An 8,711-nucleotide genomic window follows, 5' to 3' on the forward strand; every position below is an offset into this window, starting at 1 on the left:
AAATATCAATTAAGTCTAACTGTTTTATTGTGTCATTTAGGATGTCTCTTGCCTTATTGATTTTCTGTCTGGAAGATCTGTCCATTGATTTCAGTGGGGAGTTAACCTCTCTTACTGTTATTGTATTCCTATCAATTTCTTCCTTTATGTTAATTTGTATTTGTTGTATGCATTTAGGTGCTCCTATATTGGGTGCATATATGTTATCAAGTGAAATAGCCTCTTTTTGTACTGATCCCTTTATCATTATATAGTGTCCTTATTTATCTTTATGGCCTTTGTTTTAAAGTCTATTTTGTCTGATATGAATATTGATATCCCCCTTTCTTATCATTTCCATTTGCATGAAATATCTTTTTCCATCCCCTCCCTTTCAATCTAGGTGCATAGACATTTAATTTTGCCATGCATTCTTAATTTATTGGCCTATTTATTATTTTATAATGGCTCTCTGACTCTGGTAATTTTCTTTACTCTGAATCTACTTTATTTTATAGTAATATAGCCACTACCCTTTTCTTTTGATTAATCTTTCCATGATATATTGATTATTCTTTCACTTTTAACCTGCATATATTATTATATTATGAACTGAATTTGATGTAGAGACATATAGTTGGACAATGCTTTTTGACCAATTCTTCTTATCTCTACCTTTTAATTAATATATTGCTACCATTTATATTTAATGTAATTATTGATATGTTGTCATAAGTTTGACATTTTATTTCTTTATTTTCTGTTTGTTCATTCTGTTTTTGTTCCTCTGTGTATTTTCCTACCCCCTGTGGATTATTTTTTCATATTTTAGAATTTAACTAATATTGATCTACAGTACTTTTGAGTGTACCTTACCTCATAGGGATGGTACAAAGTATAAGTCAACATATTTAAAGCATCTATGCATAGACCCAATTTTGGGAGAATAGCATTTATTGAATGAATGCTCACATTAGGCCCTATCCTAATTATTTTCACTTAACATCATTTTCATTTTGTTACCAAAACTCAGGTCCAGCTGTGTGCCACTTGAAAATTAATACCTGAGAGGCAGTTGTTGGTAGAAAGGAAAATTGCTTTTAATCAAAATACCAGCAATCTCAGGAGACGGTGGACTCAGTTTCCTCAAAAAACAACTCTGAACATTCTGTTTGGCCATGAAAGCTTTTAAAGGGAAAAAAGGAAGTAATTTCTGTTAACCATTGAGATAGGAGGTCAGATTCATCGCCATTCCCCACTGCATGCAGGCTTGTCGACTTTTTGTGATCTTTGTTTAGATGCTATCTTTTTCACACAGTTTGTTCACAGAGTTTGCTTGTGAGATTACTGAAGGGAAACATAGGGAATAGATCTGGTCACCTGTTAATTACTTATTTTTCCTTTATACTTCTTTGATCTATGGAGATAACCAACAGGTTAGGCAAGGTATTGTGTGATCAAAAGATTTGAAAGGTGTGAAAGGGCTGAAGATGTGTAGAGCATGGGAGTGCCTTATTTAAAAGTTAGTTACAGTGTAGCTTTGCTTAAATTGACAATAAAAGGGGTTTCCTGCTAAGGGTCGTTTCCTGCAAAGAGCTGCTTACAGTTTAATTCTCACAAAAAAAAATCTTGTGTAGTACATATTGCCAGGCCCATTATTTTTAAATAATGAAAGATTCATAGTCTAAGTAATTTGCCAGGAATAATACAGGTAGCAAATGACAGAACCAGGGCTAAAATCCAATTATGTCTAACTCCAAAATCCATGACATTTCCAATACACATACTGCATCACATACATAGATAAATTTGTATGGGGGCATTGTGGTTCAATTCCCAGTGAGCAATATTTCCCCTGTGAAGTTGTCTGTTGAGAGTGAGGGAACTAGATGGTGTAAGGGCTTAGTGAGAGTTTAGAACAGTTACAGTAGGGAGCTGACTAGGAACAAATGAAATTATAAATGAGCTGCCTTAAAGATCAAGAATGATTTCTGAGAGGAAGTATCAGGAAAAACTCATTCTGCACACAAAGTGTGTCCCTCAGCAAGGAGTTAATGGAATCTACTTCTGGTGGCTACTAGAAACAGTTAAGGAACAGCCTGACTTCTAGCAGTCAATGTGGGCACATTTCCAAGTTGTTTCTGAACCACAGTTTTGTTTTGCTGCCTTCAGCGGTTCAATCTCCCTTGTCCAGAAAGTCCCTGATTACTCATCAAAGTGGACAGGTGGGTTGGTAATGTACCAATAAACTGGAAGATTGGCAAAGAGACAGATAAACAAATAGTACTAGAGAACCAAAAATATAGTTCTGTAAGAAAACAATAGTGATTGTTTTTGTTTCTCTGAGAAGTGCTTTAAGTCTCCCTCTATTCTGAGTGATAATCTTGCTGGGTAGAGTATCCTAGGTTGCAGGTTTTTCCCTTTCAGCACTTTGAATATATCATACCTGCAAAGTTCTTGCACAAAAAAAAGCTGATAGCCTTATGGGGATTCCCTTAAAAGCTTTTGCACAGCAAAGGAAACTATTGGCAAAACAAAAGACAGCCTAAGGAGTGGGAGAAAATATTTGAAAAGGATATGACCAGCAGGGGGTTAACATTCAAAATATATAAACAGTACATACAATTTAATTTTAAAAATCCCAATTAAAAAAATGGGCAGAACACCTGAATAGACATTTTTCCAAAGAAGAAATACAGATGTCTAATAGGTACATGAAAAGATACACAACATTATTAATTACTAAACAAATGTAAATCAAAATATCAATGAGATATCACCTCACACCTGTCAAATGGCTATAATAAAAAGTCTACAAATAAAAAATGTTGGAGAGGATATGGAGAGAAGGGAACCCTTGTACACTGTTGGTAGGAATGGAAATGGGTGCAGCCACTGTGGAAAACAGTATGGAGGTTTCTCAAAAAACTAAAAATAGAACTACCATATGACCTAGCAATTCCACTCCTGAGTATATATCTGAAAAAACAAACAAACAAAAACACTAATTTGAAAAGATACATGCACTCCAGTGTTCATAACAGCATTATTTACAATAGTCAAGACATGGAAACAACCTAAGTGTCCATCAACAGATGAATGGATAAAGAAGATGTGGTATGTGTATATATAATGGAATACTACTCAGCCATAAAAAAGAACAAAATTTTACCATTTGCAACAACATGGATGGACTTGGAGGGCATTATGCTAAGTGAAATAAGTCAGATGGTGAAAGATAAATACTGTATGATATCACTTATATGTGGAATCTTAAAAAGTACAACAGACTAGCAGACTCACAGATATAGAGAAGAAACTAGTGGTGACTATATATATATCTCTACCTATCTATCTATCTATCTGTCTATCTATCTATAGTATATATAGTGGAATATTAGCCATAAATAAGAATGAAATTCTGTTATTTGCAGCAACATATAAGGGCCTAGAGAATATTATGCTTAGTGAATAACTCAGACAGAGAAAGAGTAATACTGTATGTTATCACTTACATGTGGAATCTAAAAAAAAAATACAAATGAGTATATATGCAAAACAGAAACAGACTCACAGATATAGACAACAAACTTGTGGTTACCAAAGGGGGGAGGAAAAGGGGAGGGGCAAATTACCGGTATGGGATTAAGAGATACAAACTAATGTTTATAAAATAGATAAGCAACAAAGATGTAATGTATAATAACACAGGGAATTATAGCCATTATCTTGTAATAAATTTTTTGACACGTGTATTTATTTGTTATTGTTGAAAAATACACAAAGGCAAAAGGTTGCTTAGCTGCTGATTTTCTATAGTACAGCAGAGTATTGCAAGAAAGGGGGAAATATGCCTGTTCTATACACGGCAGTTACATTTCTGAGGCATTTAGGCTTAAAAGTAATAGGTGCACCTAGGCCCATTTACTTGAGTTTAAATATGCTGAGGCACACCAGGCGGGCAAGGATTTGAAACTATACAGTAAAACTCTTTCATGCATTTGTGTCTTAGGATTGCATATCCATCCCCTGATCCCCCCAGCCCCCATCATTCGTTATTTCCACATGACTTTTGGAGTTGTTCATAGAACACTGTTAATAATCTGCTCTTCAAGAGTTTGCTTATAGTGACAACACCAATGGGACACACAGAACAGTACTATTTCGTGGACAGCTTCTGTAGGCTCTCATCAAATTGAGGTTCCAGTAAGAAAAACACCAATTTGCAAAGGCACAGTGGAGAAAGGTTTAATGCATTAAATATAACATGAGTCATTCACAATAACAAGTTTAGTGTTTCAGGGAACTTTTGTTAATACAACACAGTTGGTCACACAAAATACAAATGTTTCTGTTAATTTGTCTTGGCAACTCAGATACATCAACAGTGCTAAAAGTTTAACGGCTTTGTTCTCATCTGACGGAAAATAATGGCAGTGACTTCCCTGGTGGCGCAGTGGATAAGAATCGCCTGCCAGTGCAGGGGACATGGGTTCGAGTCCTGGTCCAGGAAGATCCCACATGCCTTGGAGCAACTAAACCAGTGTGCCACAACTGCTGAAGCCCAGGTTCCTAGAGCCCGTTCTCCACAACAAGAGAAGCCACCTCAATGAGAAGCCTGCGCACAAATGAAGAGTAGCCCCCGCTCACTGCAACTAGAGAAAGCCCGCGCACAGCAATGAAGACCCAATGCAGCCATAAATAAACAAACAAACAAACAAATAAATAAATAAAAAGAAAATAATGGCAAGGCAAATGTTAAACCTGGCCGTACGTATTATTTATTTATTATGTTTATTTTTGGCTGTGTTGGGTCTTCGTTTCTGTGCGAGGGCTCTCCCCAGTTGCGGCGAGCGGGGGCCACTCTTCATCGCGGCGCGCGGGCCTGTCACCATCGCGGCCTCTCCCGTTGCGGAGCAGAGGCTCCAGACGCTCAGGCTCAGCAGCCGTGGCTCACGGGCCCAGCCGCTCCGCGGCATGAGGGATCCTCCCACACCAGGGCCCGAACCCGCGTTCCCTGCATCGGCAGGCAGATTCCCAACCACTGCGCCACCAGGGAAGCCCTGGCCGTACGTATTTATTAATTCCACAGTGTTTTGATAGATTTTAAGGGATGGAACTCAGAGCATGCTGACATGCTCACTGAGGGCTTTCATCTCTGTTTCTTCGGTCTCAGGACTGTCAGTGTGGCTAGTGCTTGGATTGATCAGGTGTGCGGGGTGCTGCAGTCCCTGCTCGCCTGCGTACTGCTCCCACCTCGAGTCATCACTCTCGTGGGTGACGTAGCATTCCCCGATTTTGCATTCCAGCTCTTATAAATCTAACCACCCTGTATTCAAGGGTGACTCAAGGTCTTATCCACTCTATAGCACTTTCTCATTTTTACTTTCAGCAAGTTATTGATAAGATCAATGGCTTCGTGAGAGATTTCCTTCCAGGGATTCGGTGGATACATGAAAGCTTCAATCTGGATTTGGTCGTGTGTGTCCTCATCTTCATTAAATGGGAATGTGCCACTTGGGCTTGCATAGATGATGACCCCAACAGACCACATGTCTAGAGAGCGATTATAGTCCTTGTTCCTTAGAACTTCAGGAGCCAGGTAAGCTGTGGTACCACTGACCTCCGGAAAGACTTCTCTCCAATGATCCGGGCAAAACCAAAATCACAAAGGTTCACCTGAGGGAAAGGATCAACTCATGCTAGCAACACGTTTTCTGGTTTAAGGTCACAGTGAACAATAATTTTAAAGTGTGGATGACCCAAAGCTACAAGTATCTGAGTAATTAAAAACTTCATTATGTGCTCTGGCAACCTGCCCTTTTCACTTGACAAGATCATCTCAAGCATGTCTCCATGGAGTTTTTCCATAACTACAAACACTCTTTCAGTCATCTCAAACATACACTCCAAGTTTACAATACCAGGGTGATGAAGGTTCTGAAGAATTGCAACCTCATTACGAAGCTGGCTTTCTTGTTTTGTTGGAAATCTTAACTTGTCAATGATCTTAATAGCTACATCTCTTCCTGTTTTACGACGTTTTCCTGCTAGTGTTGGGGGGGGGTGTCTCCTGCAGAGGCAGAGGGAGGCAGTGGCTCACCGCAGGGACAAGGACACTGGCAGCAGAATTTCTGGGAAGTACTCATTGGTGTGAGCCCTCCCGGAGTCTGCCATCAGCCCCACCAAAGAGCCTCTTTTAATAAATTTTAATGTAGTATAAGCTGTAAAAATACTGAGTCACTATGCTGTACACCAGAAACTAATATTATATTGTACATCAACAACATATTTTTTCCATTAAAAATACTTTAAAAATGAAAATTTTAAGAAGTATTTACGTAATATATATATATTTAATTATGATCTGCAGTAAGAAATACATTTTACCTTACCTTTGACCCCCTTTACCACCAAAAAAGTAATTGAAAGAATTTTGCAGTGAATATCTATATATCTACCATCTATGTTATGCAATTAACATTTTACAGTACTTATCAAATATCCATTTCTCCATTTGTTGATCCATCATTTTTTGCTGCATTTCAAAATAAAGTGAAGCTATCAGTAGTTCCATCTGGAAAAAAAAGAAACAGTGGACAACAGTGTTCTCCTGAGAAGAGTAGGAATTCATGATTGTTTGATTTGAAAAGGCAGGCTCTAAATCTCAAGGAAACCTTAAATAAAAAGGCTCTAGGCTTGTCCTTCCTGGGTTGTCCTTAGTGCTTCTATATTGCAAAGGTGGAAACGTTTATATAAAGTCATTTTTTAAAAAAAGCCATTTTCTTTATGGGTTAATTCACCTCTTGTACTGCCAATAAGTGAGTTCTGTGGCAGAAACTCATACCTGGCATGCATGACCATCCAGCGTCACACCACATTTGACATGTGTGGGAATGCAGTGTAGCAGTAGCACTGAGCATGGCAGGGAAGGAGAATAATTAGAGATGTTGTGTCTAAGGGGTAATAACCTAGCGATAAGAAAATTATTAAACATTTACTGTGGGCCAATCTCTGTGTGATGTACCTACATAGATGTTAACCTATTTAGTCATTACAAGTATCTGCCAGCAGGTATTGTTGCTTTTCTTTTATAAATGAGGGAACAGAGGGACCTTGTTCAATAGATGACCCCTGGACAGGAGCCTGTAGGCAAGGTCCCTATTCCAAGAAATTCCACTTAATGATTGAGTAGCACTGGGAAAGTTGCTTATTCTCTGTCATCAATGTGGACTTGGCCCTTATGATGCTGAAGTCCTATCCAGCCCTGACACCCATGGCTCTAGTCTATTCCACTGCTCACTATTCTACTCCATACACAGGCCAGAGACATTGCTGGCAGATGTTGTGTATTCCTTCAGATTTATGTGATTCTGGTTTACAAATATACTCATTCTATAAGCATGCCAACTGCTTTCTTCAGAATACACCAAAATCCAATACCCCAACAGAAGTTGGCTCAGAAAATGCTCCAGAGGCTGTTCATGCCTAGCTTGGAAACCCATTCTCTGAAATAAACCAAAGAAAGATGCCAATTTATTCTTCAGGGGCGAGAAGGCCTGATATAGACTCGGACACAGGCATCTTGTGCTGCTCATTTTTTAAATACCAAAGGTAATTATCAACATGACATTTTTGATGCCAACCAAAAGCACTGGAGTTATTAATCATTAATACAATAAATGCAATCTTCAGATTATTACCCAGAGGGATTAAAAACAGCCAACACAACCACAAATGCCAACTGTGTAGCTCAGGCTGCAGCAGGAGCCCTGGAGAAGAGGCCAGCCTCCTTCCTTCATAGCAGCCTTCACTCAGCCAGGAGGCTTCCTATCAACACTTTGTGGCATTCCTTGTATTCACATACGATAATTTATCTGTCACCAACAGAATGTGGTTTCTAAAACAGCAATCTTAGCAGCTGTGTCCTGAGGACTACTTCATGGGACTAGTTTGTGAGCCCCACCTATATGTTTACACTTTCAATATTAAATAAACTCATATGTCAGCTCTTGCAGAAGACATATTTGTATGACAGGTTTGAAGAAATCTATAAAGTATCTATTAGGCTATTTATTTATTTACTTTAATAAATATAAGGAAAATCAAAATGCTTGTCAGAGTTTTAAATATGTGCAAATCACATCATTCCTATAGTTCATCTTAGTGGATAAAATGAGGTGGCTAATCAAGATTTCTTGTCTTGCCACTAGGTTCTTCATGACCTTTTTTTTTTTTTTTCTCCTTAGATTCCATATATATGTGTTAGCATACTGTATTTGTTTTTCTCTTTCTGACTTACTTCACTCTGTATGACAGACTCTAGAATGGACTTGAGGATATGGGGAGGGGGAGGGGTAAGTTGTGACAAGGTGAGAGAGTGGCATGGACATATATACACTACCAAATGTAAAATAGATAGCTAGTGGGAAGCAGCCGCATAGCACAGGGAGATCAGCTCTGTGCTTTGTGACCACCTAGAGGGGTGGGATAGGGAGGGTGGGAGGGAGGGAGACGCAAGAGGGAAGAGATATGGGAACATATGTATATGTATAACTGATTCACTTTGTTATAAAGCAGAAACTTAACACACCATTGTAAAGCAATTATACTCCAATAAAGCTATTAAAAAAAAAAGATTTCTCACACCCAGAAAAACCATTTTACATTATGATCATATATGTATGTATTTATTGTACATATATATGATCACAATACAAAATGTATTTCTT

General features: G+C 38.3%; 1 pseudogene; it reads right to left on the reverse strand.

The window, feature by feature from the left end:
- Positions 1-5,099: 5,099 nt before the first annotated feature.
- LOC114235754 (serine/threonine-protein kinase D1-like) lies at positions 5,100-6,843 on the reverse strand (annotated as a pseudogene).
- Positions 6,844-8,711: the final 1,868 nt, after the last annotated feature.

The sequence above is a fragment of the Balaenoptera acutorostrata genome, chromosome X (assembly GCF_949987535.1).
Source record: "Balaenoptera acutorostrata chromosome X, mBalAcu1.1, whole genome shotgun sequence".
Classification (NCBI taxonomy): Eukaryota; Metazoa; Chordata; class Mammalia; order Artiodactyla; family Balaenopteridae; genus Balaenoptera; species Balaenoptera acutorostrata.